Source organism: Pinus tabuliformis, chromosome 6 (genome assembly GCF_031772625.1).
Source record: "Pinus tabuliformis cultivar Carrire ecotype Pingquan chromosome 6, CPIR1, whole genome shotgun sequence".
NCBI lineage: Eukaryota > Viridiplantae > Streptophyta > Pinopsida > Pinales > Pinaceae > Pinus > Pinus tabuliformis.
Window position 1 is genome coordinate 525,456,701 of NC_142292.1, and position 16,551 is coordinate 525,473,251.

Genomic DNA, 16,551 nt, shown 5'->3' on the forward strand with positions numbered 1-16,551 from the left:
TTAATAAATATTATTTACTGTCACTTATTTGTCACTTAGATATATGTTGTGTCTTTAAATGAAGAACACGGAAACTTGGTCTTTAACCCTTAGTACATGTATGGCCATAACATCTCAGAATGCCATTTGTTGCTAGATATAAATGATGAATGAAGAAAGCTTGAAGGAAAAGTTAAATACAATATGTTGATCTTTCATAGAAACTACTATCCATCACTTAGAAGAGTTATGGAAATGAGAACTGAATCATAGACAATATGCTGCTTAACACAGAAACTACTATCTGTGACTCTGGGAGAAGTTAAAGATAATATGTTGGTCTTTCACAGAAACTATTATCTATAACTTAGAAAAGAAGGTGGGAACTTCAAGTATAGGAGCACTCTTTTAAGGGATTTTAACTTTATCTACATAAGAAAATAAAGACCCACAACTTCATTACTATACTTGAAAGAAGAAAACATAACATGACACATAACAAAGAAGGTTACAAAATTATACCCAAAAAATCATGGAAACTTCTGATTCTTTCATTAATCAACGATGATATCAGGAATACAGTGGCCTAGTCTCCGGGTTCTCCAAAATTCAAACCACCAACCCTTTCTCTATAAATTTTCCTCCTTTTATACATTTGTGAAACAATTGTTGATCTTTGAAACTATCAAACTACTAAAACTGTTTCTCTAACTATCTGAATTAAAAACTATTACAGGATTTTACAGAGGGTAAAAGACACCTCAAAGAACATGAAATAACAAGAACATAACTGAATTTGGAAGAGGATGATAACCGCTGGCTTGCTCTGTTAATCCGCTGCCGAGTTCCTCTACAAACACTTTAATAATAATTAATCCACTTTTACCATAATTAACTGCATTAAACTTTGACTTGTGCGAAGACTGGGGCTTGCATATATATCAGGTGCACTTATATTGCTGAAAACATAAAGAAAACATGCCCATCTACCTTTTCTTCGGACTCGGCTTTAACATTGATTTTTCCCTTTATCGAGCGAAATTAACGCAAACCTTTGGTAACTACGAAACTGAAAAAGTATTAATCTTGCTTTATAAATTTGTCACATCTTCCCGTACAGTGCTCCATTGACTTCCATCGCAAATCGCAATCGGCTCCTTTCCAGTGGTGCATTAATCTAATGTTAGACTTATGCATAATTCCTTTATATTTTTGCTTTTCTATTATATACCTTTGATAATGAAAATATACCATAAAGCATGCTTTTTCGCTTCTAATGTGGGCTTTGCATAACTATCGAGGCATACCCTTCCGCCAATATATCCCCACCGTAGATCTATGCTTTTCATATCAGACGACCTATAAAGATTTCGGGTGGGACATAAGCCCGAAGAATACCCACCCAAAATGGGCGGTTTTCTCTCTCCACCTAGCTGCTACATGTCGAATGATAAGTGGGATCGGGTGAGCTCCAATAAAAACCATTTACCATTTTTTCTCCACCCGAAAACCTACTTGTAGCTTGAAATTTGCCTTTTAATACGCCTTGCGGACCCACTGGGGCTTTTAATTATAATATATATATGCTTCGATTTCAGCCTTTCTATTATAATCCTTTATAATAGAAATGCATATAAAACTGTGTAAACAAAATATATATGAAGGGCTTTTGATATATCAATAAAAACCTTTACAACCCACGATAAGATGGATGCGCTGAGTTATAAAATATAGCATATAAACTATTGGGTCCGGAATCCCCATCGCTACTCACAATCGACACTTTCCATATATATATATATATATATATATATATAAAATATGTTATGCGATATGATGGACCCGCCGCAATTATAAAACATAATATATATGCTTTTGGGTCCAGCCCGCGATTGCAAATTGCAATCGGCATAAGTCATAAATGTTGTGTGATAATCGTGGACCTGACGGAGTTATAAATCATGGCATAATCAATATCGGGTCTAGCCTATTGTTATTGCGAACCCGCCTGTATTATAAATATAATATATATATTTTCGGGTTTGTCATCCCAAATCGCAATCAGCGGAACCTGTATGCATGTATATAAAGGGTTTTTTTATATAGTGGACCCACCAAACTTTTAAACACAATGTATATATTTTAGGTCTGGCTATAGATGTTTTAACACTTGTTTCCTTTGTAAATCTGATATATTTCTTTATTTCTTTCTTGTTTCGATATGCACTTATATATATACATATCGGGTCTAGCTCCATATAACCCTTTATATCCGATTCTTTTATATTTCTTCCTTTAGCGATGCCGATATATAATAAACAAAACATTTCATTTCTTTTAGACTTTTCGGGAAGGGTAAAGAATATAAAGGAGTTTTATTGACTTTGAACTCCCGATAGTGATATAACTGATAACTAAACCTCAAGCACAATATAAGCTACAATAGGCCTAATGATAATACTATTTGGAGTTAAAAAGTTATTTCCATAAGTTTGATGGATTTATCTTTTGAAATCATGTCACTTCTTTGAAAGAGGCTTTATGGATTAATATTTAAAAGTCAAGATACTACAACAAAATGTTGAAGAATTTATCCTCTATATTTGGGTGATACTTTGAAATTGACTTAATGTCCCTTTTTGATTTGATTATAATATTTCTCTAAAGAAGGCCAAATCAACCATTTTATTTCAAAGTTAAAGTAAAAATTGAAATGGTCCTAATGGGAAATTAGGATATCATTTTGAATGGGGCTAATGGGTTCATATTGTCAAGCTAGTTTGTATCTTCGAATGAAAATTGTGTGATTTTCATTAAGATATTATTTATATATACATTATGAGGGAGACTCTTGGAATTAAAATTATAGTGTCTCCTCACCTTCTCTATTTTCCTATTTACAATATTTACATGAATTTCTTAATCTCAAAGATTAGGTGTCAACACCCCCCCTTAATCTAAAGGGATGTTGGTGAGTCCAAGCATCATTCTAAATGTTTCAAACTTTTCTCGTCCAAGTTCTTTGGTGAAGATGTCTTCAATATGCTCGTTTTTGGAATAATGGTATAGATGAATAGTCATGGCCTCAACATGATGTCGAATCAGATGATACTTTGTATTAATATTCTTGGTTTGATCATGGAACTTTGGGATCTTGGACAACTTTATTTCACAAGTGTTGTCAAATATTTTATAATAATCTTGAGCCACACAATTTCCTTTTTTGCTTCTGTAACTGCTACATATTCAACCTTAGTTGTGGAATCTACTGGAATTGACTGTTTTTGTTACCTATAAGAGACAACTCCTAATCTAATAATCATAACATAACCTGGAGTAGATACTCGATTTTATTTATCTCTATCAAAATTTGAATTAGAGTATCCAATCAAGCTCAAGTCATCCACTTGTGTATACTGGAGTCCAAGGTTTTGAGTTCCCTTCAAGTACTTTAGAACTCTTTTAACAGTAGATATATGACCGTCACAAGGCCTTTGAATAAACCTTGAGAGCATTCCAATTTCAAATGAAATTTCTATTCTGGTATTAGTTAGGTAGTTGAGACTTCCTACGAGCTGTTTGTACCTTTTTGCATCCTCGAATTCATTTCCTTCAGTGGATGTGAGCTTTAAGTTCTGTTCTGTTAATTTTCACTGTTCTATGTTGTTACAATTAATTTGTCCCAATTCTTAACTTCAATTGACAATAAATTCAATCTTTCGATAAAAAATATCAATTGCAGATATAACAATAAATGACAATGAGAAATAAGAGGCAATCAAAAGCAATGACAAGAGACACCAAGATTGGTCAAAGACTAGGGAAAAAATCCACAAGGGAGAAAACCCTTTCAAATTATTCTTCTTATTAGATTTTCATAAAATGTTCAGTAGAGAGTATAATAGTTCCAATTCAACAATGAGTCAATGTCACCTTTGACTATCCAACTAGACAAACCAATATCCAGCCAATGATGAACGTCAAAAGTAAATTTGGGTAAACTTTCAAATTTTGCAATTCTGTCCAAGTGAACAACAATCAAAGTGTGCCCTAACCAATCAAATTCAATGGTAAAAAAAATCTTCCAAGAGCTCAATCAATAGTCCACAAAATCGGCCTTCAATGCTGGTCAAACTTTAGTCAAAACAATCCCAATCCAAGTGGTCAATTTTAGTCAATGAAGAGAGAAATTCTATGGTCAACTCCATTCAAAAAACCCATAATGCCTCAATATTTGTTCCAATCAATTAGGCCTCAAGAAATAAGAATTTTCCAAGTCAAAGGAGGCCAAAAGGAGAAGTCACTGTTGGTCAAAAAACTAGTCAAACCCTCCAATAGAAAATATAATTGCCTCCAAGACCCTTGCATGTGTGAAGTTAATTTACAATTTTCAGAGCTGCATGAACCAATGAGAAGAGGAGAGAGAATATATGTTCATATGATGTGGTGCAAAATGAGGTGTGCCTTAACTTGTATTAATATGCATTGGAGGAGGGGTAAATTTTGCTTCTAGGCTGACTTGGACATTTGTGCCATTGGGGTTTTCTCACCAAAATATTTTTTTCCTTAACCAATTTGAGTGCTTCTAGGGGAAATTTTCCGAATGAGGAATTTTGTCCAATGGAGGGAATTTGTACTTGAGATTCCAAATTAACACTCCCTCTTAGCTAGGGAGAAATTTCCGACTACAAAGCATGTCCCATCACAAATGTCTCATCATCAAATCAAATTTTGTCTCTTCTCATCTATACTTCATTTGTTGAACACTTTCGAAACTAAAAGAAAAATAATTTGACATCATAGGGGAGATCAAGCTACAACCCTCTATTAAATGACAATAGAGGAGATCCATCTACCATCAAGGATTACAACCATCCTATTGTTTAGTCAACATGAAAGACCAAACTTGCCATATAGGGTAGAGATCACAAATATCCTATCGTCTAATGACAATTGGGCAAGATCCATTTACCAGCAAGGATCACATCCATCCTTTTGTCTAGGCAATATGCAAGATCAAACTTGCTATATAGGGTAGAGATTAGAACCATCCCAATGTTTGATGATCTTCCTAAGTTGACCCCAAAGAGTCAAGCGGTAGAAAACCTGCATCCTCTATTATACTTGAGGGAGATCCATTTACTATGCAAGGATCACAACTACTAAATTCATCTTAACCCATTAGCCAGATGGGGAGGAAATCCCAACAAGCCCAGCTTGTAGGTAGGATGCATACTATGGTATACTCTGCCAATCATGAGAGGGGAATATACCCAACTTGTCATAAAATACAAGGATCACGCAAACCCTATGGCGACAATAGGCAAGATCCACTTACCTTAGATGGTAAGGATCACAACTATCCTATTGTCCATATATGCCTAAACCATAGGAGTTCTGTGAGCTCAAACATAGGGGAAGAGCATAACTTAGTGTTCTCGATAAGCTAAGACCCTTTACTCGGGAGGGTCATATTCATCAGTCCAAGCTTCTCTGTGAAGATCAAGAACTTACCTTTCAGAAAATCCTTGTTGAGTATATCTGCTATATTTTCATTCGTCAATATGTGATGGAACCTTACAGCTCCTCTTTGTACCATGTATCGAATGTAGCAATTTTTGATCTTAATGTGTTTGGACTTGTCATGAAATACAAGATTCTCTGCCAATCTGATCCCACTCTTATTGTTGCAATATATCACTATCATATCTATGAATTGCTCAAATAACTCTCTAAAGAGATTTCTCAACCAAACTTCCTCACAGCTAGCCATGCTAGCATTTATGTATTCCACCTCGACTGTGCTTAAATCTATATACTTTTGTTTCCTACTCATCCAAGATATCATAGCGGATCTCAATTTAAAGCAACACCTTGATGTGCTTTTCATGTTAATAATGTTTCTAGCCCAATCAACATCAGTATATCCATGCAGTCGTACATCTCCGGTAGAATATCTCATACCAAGGTTAATTGTCCCATGCAAATATTTCATAATGTGTTTGGCATCAACCTAATGTGCATGGAGGGGCTCATTCATAAAAATTGACTCAAGATGCTCAATCATAAATTAAATCAATATGTTCATTGCAAAGCATATGTATAGATAGGTTTTCACAAGGAACATCAATGCCCCAATTATTTGTCTATACTTAGAAGGATTAGCTAGGTCAGGTCCAACAACATATCTCCACAACTTCTTGAAATTCATATCCAGCAGGGTGGCTAACTATTTACATTCCGTCATTCCAAATATCTCTAATAGTTTCATGACATATTTTCCTTGAGAAAGGAAAATCTCTCAAGGTATCTACCAAGCTAATCCTAGGAAGTAATGCATAATACCAATATCTTTCATCTCAAACTCAAAGGCCAACTCCCTCTTACACTCAAGCATCAAGGGATCACTACCCGTTAAGAATAGAACATCAACATATATAACAAAAATAAAAGTCATACCTTGGACCACATTAAAGTAGAGGTTAGGATCAATTCTTCTTCTTGTGAATCCAAGCTTCACTAGGTAACTATGAATATGAGCCTACCATGCTCTGGGGGCTTTCTTCAATCCATATAATGATTTCTTTAACCTGCAAACATGTGTCTTCCGTTCCTTCACTTAAAATCCCATTGTATTCTCAACCTAAAATTCTTCCTATAGTATTCCAAGAGGGAACATCATCTTTACATCCATCTGGTGAAGAGTCTATCCTTGACTAGAAACAAGGGAAATGATTGATCTAATTATAGTGTAGTGAGGAATATATATATATATATACACACACACACACACACACACACACATATATATATATATATATATATATATATATATATATATATATATATATATATATATATATATATATATATATATATATATATATATATATATCATCATAATATTCTCCCTCTTTTTAGGAGAAGCCTCAAGCCACAAACCTTTCCTTATATTGCTTGATGCTTCCATAAGATCCATGCTTGATTTTATATAGTTGTTTTGAAGTCACCATTGATTTCCCCTTCAGTCTCAGAACAACATCCCATACATAATTCTTCATAATCTATTCATAATCTTCAACCATGACATCCTTCCAGACTTGTTCTTTCACAACTTGTTCAAAGGTACGTGGCTCAGCTTGATTTATTTTACTCATGGATACAACGTATCCCTGATAGTGAAATGGCTTCTTGCTCTCTCTAAAGGTTCCTTTGGTGGGGACATGTCTCTTGAGATCCTGTAATTTATATCGAAGCCGAAATGGTATCTTCGTGGAAGGGGGATTACAAGGGGGACGGTCCAAAGGATCCATGGTCTCCATAGGATCATCAACAATGTCCTTCTCCAATTCTAGTACAGAAGGACCTTATAGTAGATCCATATAATCATCCTTCTTCTTGAGAGGAGGAGGCAGAGGAAGGTCGCTTTCTTTTCCAAGGAAAGCATCTTCATCGAAAGTTACGTCCTTGCTAAACTCAATCTTCCTTTGAACAGGTATATATATTCTAAGTGCTTTAGAATTTTCACATTACCCAACAAATGTACCTTTCCTTCTAGTGGCTTCCAGCTTTTTCCTCTTTTCCTTTGACAAATGGAAATATACGGGGCAAATAAATATCTTGAGATGACCAATGTTGGGCTTCACACATGGGAGTACTTCTTCAGGAGTATTTTTATCCAAGGCTTGATGAGGTACTCTATTTTGAACATATACTGTTGTATTTGTTGCTTCTCCCCAAAGGAACTTATACAACTTTTGATCATGGAGCATAGCTCGGGAAACTTCCACAACGTACATGCTCTTTCTTTTAGTGACTCCATTTTATTCGAGATTATAAGGCACAATAATCTCCATCTTAATACTGTACTTATTGAAAAAGTCTATGAACTCATTTGAAATGTACTCTCCACCGTTGTCAGACCTAAAGACCTTGATTTTATTCCTTGTTTGATTTTCTATCAATGCCTTGAGGTCCTTGAACATATTAGAGGCCTCATCCTTATGCTTCAAAGAATATATCCATGTCTTCCTAGAGAAATAATTAATAAAAGTCATGTATGAGAGATGGACACCAAGAGAATGCACAAGCATGGTTTCAGAGTGAATGAGTTGGAGAATGTCATCAATCTTGTTCTTGATAGAGGGGAACGATCCCCTTGTCTTCTTTCCATTGGTACATTCTAGACATACTCCAACATGTCTAGCATGAACATCAAGAATCCCATAGACTAACTTCTTTAATTTTGGTAGAAATTCATAATGTAGATGTGCCAATATTTAGTGCCATACTCTTTTTGATGATTGGTTTCATGGACCATTTTCAGCAAAGGTCTTCCTGTGAATCTATAGAGTCTTTCTACTTTAGATACTAATGTAAAGGCATATTTCATTTGGGATTCCTTCAACTGGGTGAGGAATTTTCCTTTTATGAAGGCTACTCTCATCCCTTTATCTTCCAAGGAAAAAATGGAGACAAAATTTTTCTTTCGTTTCAGAACATACACCACTTCATGAAGAAGAACGGATTCCCTAGAGTCCAAATCAAATTTGATAGATCCAATCCCTTCACTGGATATTCAAAATTTTCGCCAACAATGATCTTCAAACTTGTCTCCCTCTTAACCATATTTGAGAGGACCTCCTTATACCTAGAGAAGTGTCTATAAGCCCCACTATCTACCATCCAACTATCATATGAATGCAAAGGGGAAGAACTAGAAAGAGAAAAAATAAAAATATATTCATATTGACTAGCAGTTACATTACTTTCATACCTAGAGTTCCTTGACTTCTTTTGAGGATGATGGCCTTCTTCAAAATCATTCGAATCATCTCTTCTTCAATTATTGGACCTACTATTGTTGAAGCCATGATTGTTGTTGTTTCTTGACCTTGGAGCATCCCTCCTTTCTCAACAATCTTGAGCATAGTGACCAAACCTGTGACAATTATAACACTCAATATTTGACATATCCTTATATCTTCTTGTTTTTCTTCTGTGGGAGTCCTTGGGATCTGGAGAGGACATACTTGAATTAGATGGACCTCCTCTTTCTTTCCTCTTCTTTCCTTGACCAAAAAATATAGATGGATCTCCTTATTCATTCTTTTGAATTATTCCATGGATTCCTCTTGGATACATTGTCCAATGAGCTCATCAGATGTTGGGATTTTGTTGTTGTTTCTTATAGTAGTAATGAAGGTTTCCCATATAGGAGGAATACCTTGGAGAGTGATTATCATCAACTCTCTTTCAGATACAAGCTCACTAATAGTTTGCAATTGATGTCTTAGTTGATATGTCCTCATGACGTAAGATTGCACATAATCCTCCTTGTTCATTTTCATTTCTTTGAGCTTGTTCTTTAAGGAGAGGACGTGGTTCAACTTGTTGACTAGATACATCCATACCAACTTATCAAACATATCCTCATACTTCTTCAAATTACCAACATAAACAAGTAAATGATCCATCAAGCCATCAGTAATAATTTTCTTTGCCGTGATCTCACCTTTCTTGTAATTGGATTTGGTGGAAGCGGGAGCATTCTTCGGAGGCTCAAGAATCATCCCTTGCACATATTCCAAAATATCATTGTCATCCAATATGACTTATAACTTGATCTTCCATATAACAAAGTTTGATGAATCACCCAACTTCTCATTGTCCTTGAAGAAAGAGGTAGTCATTTTGTCCAAATCAAACAGACTCCTTCAGTTTCTTTCAAATATGAGTTCTCTTGTCTCTTGTCTCTTTGGGCTTTGCTCTTCACCCTAGCTTTGATACCATGTTAATTTTCCACTGTTATATGTTGTTACAATTACTTTAGCCCAATTCATAACTTCAATTAGAAATCAATTCAATATTCCAATAAACAATAAAAATTGTAGATAGAACATTAAATGACAATGAGCAATAAGAGACAACGAGAAGCAATGAAAAGAGACACCAATATTGGTCAAAGGGTAGGGAAAAGCTCCACAAGGGGGAAAACCCTTTCAAATTCTTCTTCTTATTAGATTGTCATAAAATGTTCAGTAGAAAGTACAAAAGTTCCAATTCAACAATGAGTCAAATTCAACTTTTGACTATCCAAATAGAAAAACCAATATCCAGCTAATGATGAGCCTCACAATTCAATTTTGGTCAACTGTTAAATTTTGCAATTCTGTCTAAGTCAACAATAGTCAAAATGTGCCCTAACTAGTTAAATTCAACGATCAAAATACTCCTCCAAGAGCTCAGACAAAATTCCACAAACTTAGCCTTCAATGCTGGTCAAACTTTAGTCAAAATAATCCCAATCCAAGCAGTCAAACCTAGTCAATAGAGAGAGAAAGGCCGTAGTAAAACCTATGGTCAACCATGTGGTCAATGCTAATGAAACAACCCAGGATTCCTCGGTCTTTGTGCTAGTCAACTCGGCCTCAAGAAATCAAAATTTTCTAAGTCAAAGGAGGTCAGAAAGAGAAGTCAAACTCAGTCAAATAGGTAGTCAAATGCTACATTAGAAAAATTCAACGCAGAAAAAACATAATTTCCTCAAAGACCCTTGCACATGTGAAGTCAACCTGCAATTTTCAAAGCTATATGAACCAATGAGAAGAGGAGAGAGAAGATATGTTGAGTTGATGTGATGCCAAATGAGGTGTGCCTTAACATTTATTTATGTGCATTGGAGGAGGGGTAATTTTACTTCTAGGTACTTGGAAATTTGTTCCATTGTGGTTTTCTCACCAAAAATATATTTTTCCTTATCCAAATTGAGTTCTTCTAGGGGAAATTTTGGGTCTTGATGAATGATGAATTTTTTCCAATGGAGGGAATTTATCCATGAGCTACCGAATTAATAGTTCCATTGGAGTGGTCAAAGGATTGCACTCAACCATGCCAAATTTTTTCAACTGATATCCAATTTACTTCTTTTGAGAGAGGAATATAAACTTCAGATTTTGGATTACTTCAATACCAAGATAATAGTGAACATACCCCAAATATGTCATTTCAAAACCTTTCCTCAGTTATTTCTTTATGGATGTGATGTAATTTTCATTGTACCCTATCATCATAAGATCATCTACATACATCACAAGATATACAACTATTGTTCCAACTTTCTTGACAAACAATGTTGCATAAACAAGATCATAATGTTTGAAATTGAGTTTTAGAAGATTCTTAGTCAATTTCTCATACTAGGCTCATGGTGCTTGTTTGAGGCCATACAAGGATTTGAAAAGCTTACATACTTTGTGTTCCTCACCCTTCACTACAAATCCTTCTGGTTGCGACATAAAAACATTATCTTTCAAATCTCCATACAAGAAGGCAATTTTTACATCCATTGTTAGAAATACTAATGAGGTGGGGGGGAAGGGGTGAATCAATATTTCATTTCATATATTCATTAATTGCATATTTATAATTTTTCATGTGACTTCTATTTAAGAAACTCACATATGTATGCATTCTTTATTAACATAAGTTGCATATATGTAGTATGTAGATTACTTGTTTTTCACAATTATCTGAATCATAATATCATTAACCATGAGTAGATAAATCATAGCACATAATCAACACATAGGGACACTAGGATTTTAAGTGGAAACCCAATATGGGAGAAAACCATTGTTTTTGCCATCTCTGTCTTCTTTCTTTTAATAAAGAACATATTCTTTATATCTTGTACTAGCGCAAACTCTTACAAGTGTTCAGGCTCCCATTAGGGGAATTTTGAGGTCTAAAATGGGCCTCCTAAGAAAAATGTACAATCAAAATAAACTTTATAAGAACCAATATGATTCAAGATGATGATGTCAACCATGGGAGATGATTCACCATTTTTGGAGTAAAAATGTAAAATGATTAAAATATAATAAAATAATAAAACTAATTTTTCAACTCGTATTTTCAACTTATCTCCCTAATGTTTTACTCAAATTTTGAGTAGGAGTGCTCATTGGATGAAAAATTTAATTCCTCATCCAAGGAGTAACCATGTTGCATACTTTCAATAGACCTTGCTACATGAAAAATGAGAAATACACGAAAAAACGTGATTGTAATAAAGTTTTTTCATGTATTTCTCATTTTTCATGTAGTATGGTCCATTGAAAGTATTAAACATGGGTACTCTTTGGATGAGGAATCAAATTTTGCATGCAACAAGTGTTTCCGCTCGAAATTTGAGTAAACCCATACAAAGATAAGTTGAAAATACGAGTTGAAAAAATAGTTTTTTCTTTTTTCCCTCTAAACTTTAATGATGTAATCTAATATTATTGTATTATTTCCATTATTATTTTATAATTTCCTTAGGAGGCTCATTGTAGACCTCAAAATTCTCCTAATGTACCTCCAGAAGGCTACCACCTATGGTTTCTCCAGCTTAGATTGGAAGGAAGCTACTACTCCCTGATCAAGTTTATTGGTACCACCAGAAGGAAGCTCCTACTCCCTTACTGAAGGCTCCAACCCTCAACACCTATGTGGATCATGTTTCATACTAGTTCCACTTGTCTCAATCAACCATCAAAACCTATAGGCCACCTTTCATCATTTTTCAAACTGGACCCACACCCAACAATATGCTCAATCGTCAAATACCAATAATGAATCTAAAACCAAACACTAAATACTAAATACTAATATATGAATATTTCTACAATTAGTCATTTATAAAACCAAAATACTTAACACCCTTATGCAACAAAGTTGCTAATATACCAAGAAAAATCTAAGTCAAACTATTTTTTCATCAATACCACGTAAAATATACTGATAAAGACATCCTTGATAATTAGCAACAAACAATACAATACTCATTCACTATCATAACCAAGATGTTGGGTGTAGAAATTGCAATTCAATTCCTCAAAACTCAATTATCAAACCAGGGCTACGTAAGTTTTGAGGTGCAACACAAGTAATGACAAAGACTTTGGATTTAACCCTGGAAGTCCTACTTCTATTCCTGTGATTAAATCATTCAAAACCTAAAAGAATAAATTATAAGAAATCCTTTTAATCTTTTACTTTCACTTGCAGACACAATGACACCACTCCACTTTGGAAACTGGACTCACTTAGAAATAACAATCAAAGACTATGCTGAAAGAAATAAATCATGCCACTCAATAACTTGATTGTAAAACTCAAAAGATTCGAAAAGAAAATCTATTCATGTACTTTATTTTCTGTGTTATATGAATTATGTTTCCTGTACCAGAATGACCTTGTTCCTATATTGGAACAATTCTATTCTTTCACTCAAATGATTTTGCTCCTGTGCTGGAACCACTATTTTTCTATACTGGAACGATTTTGTTCCTATACCAGAATGAATCTATTTTTACACATGGTAATCTTTCACTCGTTAGTCAACAAACCAAAGTGTTGTGTTATCAAGCACGAAATCAAGAAGTGTAAAAAGGAAAACTTCGATTCAGTAAAGATAAAAAATCCCAAATCATTACATGCTCTTTCAAATGTGAATTACAACTCTGAAATATGAACTGCAAAAGCCAATGGGAAATTTATCAATCTTAATGCAAATATCAAACTCTTGCATTCAAATAAAAGATCATCATATAAAGATGTACTTTACTTATATTCCCTCTGAAACATTCAACACTGTGTCAAAGTGTGTTCCTGTGTTTGTAAACGAATTCGACTTCAGACAAAAAAAATTGTTTTATAGTCTTGAATCTGGATAACAATAATTATTGATTCCTGTACTTTAAGACTCCAGTAAGCAAACAATTAACAAAGCAAGGAATGCAATTTAAATATGATAGTTTACACAGGAAGATTGGCGTCTTTACACAATTGTGATATATATATTTTGATCAGAGTGTGGGGGTTCTCCCCGCTTGCTACAAAGAAGCAACTCTTTAAACAAAGCCTCAACTGTTCATTAAGCAAGATCAGAATGAATAATCCTGCAAACCCTAATCATTAACTGAAAGTGATTCAAGAGGAAAAATTCTCAAACCAAAGAAATGCTTATTGTGCTTTAAAGAAATAATGCAAATAAATTATTTAATGAAAACAAAGGAAACACACTTAACACACACACAAACCCTCAAATCTGAGAACACTTCGACAAGGAAAAGGAAACACGCAAGAGCTCTATCAATCATGCACACTCATCATTAAGAAGCAACCTTCTCATCACTCATTTCTTGTACCTAACACACAACACAATAAGGCTTGGAGAATGAGTTGGGTTGGTTGGGCCTTAGCCAACCAAATCATTTCCCTTTTAAGGAAAACGCTTAGTATATGCAATTAAAATTACCATTACAAGAAATAGACAGGAAAGATGCATAAAAATGGAATTGCCTCGTTTTTATTAAAAATATAGAAATTCTTTGCAAATACACATTATAGAGTGACAGATCCAGCCCCGAGAAGGTTGTGGCGATACAAATCTTCAAAATACAAAATCCAAAATTGTCACAGCATCGCTACCCTACGTTATGACAAAACTCGAACTTATACAAGTTACCTTGGCTCTCGGCCATATCGAATAGTTAACAAAAGACGTAGTAGATAGTGACTGATCCCTATCTTTGGAAACCTTCTAACACCCCGAACCCTCCACAGGAAAATGGGAACAAGTCTTCAATGGCAGGTGCGTGCCATTTCCCTTGACATCTACAATGAACTCAAAGCTAATCTTCTTCGAATCAGTCAACGATCCAAATTTGGTGTAGGAACTGAAGTGAGTACAGGAATGTCAGGATCCTGTACCAAACCACTTTGACTTCGATTAATGATCATACATTTCCAAGCCATAAGGTAATGTAAGTAATAAGTTACATGAAAAAAATATAAACCTATTTAACCTTTTTAATCAAGATAAGCATACATATCCATTTTCCAAAAATTCATTAAAAGGAACCAAAAATGCATGTAGAGAGGTCTTGTCTAGGTTGTGAAATAGTGGTTAGGGTAAGGTAATTTGGGGTAAAATAGGACAATTTTAACAACCAACATCCCCCCAACCTCATCTTGTTGTGTGTCCTCACACAACTACTAACCTCTGCAAAAACAAAAAGTGTAAATCCTCCTCCTCATTTTTGAATTTGAATATTAATCCCCGAACCTTCTACTTTCACTTTCTTCACTCAAACCTTCCTTATTGACTTAATCAATTTCTAAACATGAACTCTTAAGTGAGCTATGTGAAACTTCCACTTCCTTACTTGTCTCTTCATCTCAGTCACTATCACTGACAGTTCTCCATTCCTGTTCTTTAACATTGTGTTCTGATCCTATATACACCTATTTAAAAGTTCAAATTCATAAACATGTTGTTTTAATTTCTCAGTTTGACTCATCTTCCTCACAGGGGCAGAGTCCTTCACTTTTTCCTTTCCTTTCTCCTCTCCTTGTGTTGTTATTTCCTCTACTACCGATGTATGGGGAACATCATCCTCATATTGTTCTTCCTTCTTCTACTCCTGAGTCTGTTCATCCTTTTGACCATGAGTCACTCTCTATTTCTTAACCTTCGGCCTCATGGATACCATAGGATCACCGTCCTCATGTTTCTCCTCTGTTTTTTCATTCATTATCTCCTGCTCAACCTCCTGTCCATGGGTCACTTTCTGCTTATTAACTCTCTTCATCAAAGATGATAGAGGAACATCATCCTCATCCTCTTTATATCCCAGTCTAAAAACTGAAGTATCCAATGCTACTACACCTACCAAAAAGGAGAGGTTGTCCTGAACTGACACATTTCCCACATGAGTGTCAAATGGAAGATTTTTAGGAGAGGCACAATCTTTATGAGAAGACTCTGAGTTTCTAATAACCTCAACCTCTGATGCATTAGCTGGTGTAGATGTATTCTTGTTTGAGGAAGCATGACGAACTTTCAATAATCCTCTTGTAATCCTTTGGGATGGCCTTGGAATATCAACCTTATCCTTATCGTTCTTTTTCATCTTTTGCTTCGTAGGCTGGGGTTTGGTGGCCTTAGGTTTCTTATCTTTATCACCCCTGAGAGTAGTTTCCATTTTCGATGCTGGGCATCCTTAGATTTAGTAGCCCCTTTATGTTCCTTCTCTTATTGGCCCTTGCCACGAGCAATTTTCATAGTTCTCCTACTCTGGCATCGTTTTAAAAACCCTTCCCAAGTACTTCCCCTATTCTCTAACTCCTTCTTAATCAGAATTTTAATCAACCCATTGTGATAGAGCTTAAAACTTATTTGATCCTTCCGTCTCTTCTGTACACTCTTCGACATCTTATCTAAACTTTTTAACATAAAGTAAGGAAAGTTAATTAAATTTTTGGATTCAAAATGCATCAGTATTTGGATATGGTATAGGTAAGTTAAAGAATACCTACCCTCGCAGGTAACAAATTTCTGTAAGATATACAATATGTGTCACCACTTTTCGATCATTTCATTTCAATACACACCTATCTTCCAATCCACCACATAGTCAACCTCTATAAAGAATTTACGCCATGCACCCTTCTCTATCTCACCTTTCTTAAACCACTTTTCCCCTACAAATGGTAGCTCCGTAGCCTACGAGATAGATTTCT